Here is a 2,500-nt window from a genome sequence, read left to right as displayed (position 1 = left end):
TTCTCATTCTATCTCTCTATCTCCCCCCCTCTCTCTTTCTTTCCTGTCTTTCTCTCTGTCTATCCCCCCCCTCTCTCTCTTTCTTTCCTGCCTTTCTCTCTCTCTCTTTATTTTCTCTCTCGGTCTCTCTCTCTCTCTCTCTCTCTCTCTCTCTCTCTCTCTCTCTCTCTCTCTCTCTCCTTCCCTCCCCTCCAGATCCCATTTAAGCATCCAGACGAGTCGGCAGACACAGAGGTTCTAATTAATCACAAACTTTTAAACGCTAGGTGTGTTCGTGACGTCACATTCTCAGACGTAACAAGAAGGCATCATACAGGACACAGTATGCATTATTTCCTGCACGATTTATCACGGTATCAAGATGGTTAGTTACGGAATCAAAAAATGACGTCGAAAGGTTTATGAACTTCGAGATACACGATGGGAAGGTGTGGGGATTTATTTTTTTTTAAATCTTCTTTTCTATAATTTGATCATCTTTCCTACGTCATTGCTTTTCGATTTAATTAATGAGCAGACGAGTGAAGGATGTGTGCGAGTGAGAGTAATTAGCGTGGTGGTTTTGTAGTGTGGAAAAGCACTATTATGCTATTGTTAATTTGTCACATCTCTAGGCAAGACTAGCGGAAAGATTAGCAACATTTGAGACGCATAATTCGTGTCTGAAATAGTCAAGGAGAAAAAGAAAAAGAAAAAATAAAAAAATAAAAGAAAGAAAGAAAAAAAAGTTCTTCAATTATTGGGAAACAGAAAAAGCGATAAAGAAGAGAGAGGAAATATGATTTATAAGTACAAAAAATGAGACAGGAACAGGTAAAAGGAAATAAATAAAAATATAGATAAAAGAAAACAGCATATTCCATTATTCACAACAACAAATAGCAAAGAAGACAAAGAAAATGTAAAATAAAAAAAATAAAAAAATAAATAGAATAAATAAATAAAAATAAATAACAAAATGAATATATACAAAATGAATGATGAGAAAAGAAACAAGAGAAAAGGTTCGTGACATTTCTTATGAAAAAGAAGAAGAAAAAAAACCTTGGCAGTGACCCCGAGTGCACGAGGAAGAGACTGATAACCTAATAGTGCCTGGTACCTGCGACCCCCCCCTCCCCCTCCCCCCTGGCCCTTCACCTGGGTATGACGGCTCCCCATGAAGGGTTTGTTGCAACGTATTACGGGGGTTATGTATAATTTGTTTTTATGCTTATCTATCTATCTGTGTATATGCATATATGTATGCTAGGACATATAAAAATATACATAAATTTTTTATATATGTTAGTATCTATTCATCTATCTGTATCTTCTACCACTTCCTTTGTATTTTTACAAATTTCATAAACGTTCCTTTTCATATCAATTACCTATTACGATTAAAACATCTTATAAAAACTTACTAACATATTTAACAAAGTCCGGAAAAGATCCATCTTATATCAAACTTTTATAACTATCATAACCTTTTATAAATGCTTAAACTTATTGCGTTTGTGTTTCTGTCTGTCTATCCATCCCCCCCCCCTCTCTCTCTCTTCCCCTCTCTTTCCTCCCACCTCTCTCTCTCCCTCCCTCTTACTCTCTTCCCCTCCCCCCTCTCTCTCTCTTCTCTAATTCCTCAAACCATAGGAAATACAACACATCGCATTTATTTCCCTTTGTCCGCTGGTATTTTCGCGCGCCAGTATGTACCGGTAAGACCCACGATCAGTTTTTGCCGATGGTGGTGGGGTCCAATTTTATCAAACCCGAATCTTGTCCTTGATTTGGGCTTTCTCCTCTGCGATCGAATATTGAGTGCCACGCCTTCAAGAAAAGAAAGACAGCAAGAAAGAAGGAAGAATAAGAAAGAAGAAGAAGAAGAAAAAGGCTTTGGTTAACCTGCATGTTATGAGGTTGTTGGTGTGGTATGTGTTTCAGTGATTTTTTATATGATTAAGACGTTAGCATTTTGATATTTGGTTTATATTATGAGTCTCCATCTTTATCTAGTGATAATTCGGAGGAATGCTATACACGGAACTGAAAGAAACACGAGCTTAAGTCTATTAGCGATAGTTGCAAAGGTTAAAATCTCCCGCCGACATAAGACCGCCATTTTGGGAAAATAACTGACTAATGGAATGCGCTAACGGGAGATGCCGGCTTGTATCTCTCATTTATCTGAAAGATGAAGACACGAAAACAAATGCCTAATTGTTTTTTCTTATTTTCAACCATCTAATGAAACCCGAAGACTACAGCGGTTGGGTTAAAGGTTAAATAAAGTCATAATTACGGAAATAGCCGACGAGAAATTCATAAAGCAACAGCTGAAGCGAAGAGGAAATCTAGTTCTGAGGAAATGAAAGTTTTTTTTTTCAAAACGTTTCTTTTTCGTCTCTTCAGCGCCATCTGCTGTCCCTCTCAAAAGTTCCACTGGCCTGTTCCCCTTCAGCGCTATTTGTCACACGTGGCTAGACACTCCGTTCCTTTTCTCTGTCTTCTGTTTCTC

Source organism: Penaeus japonicus, unplaced genomic scaffold, assembly GCF_977035675.1.
Source record: "Penaeus japonicus unplaced genomic scaffold, GWHDUDI00000001_assembly GWHDUDI00000019, whole genome shotgun sequence".
Taxonomy (NCBI): domain Eukaryota; kingdom Metazoa; phylum Arthropoda; class Malacostraca; order Decapoda; family Penaeidae; genus Penaeus; species Penaeus japonicus.
This window is presented reverse-complemented; position numbering follows the sequence as displayed.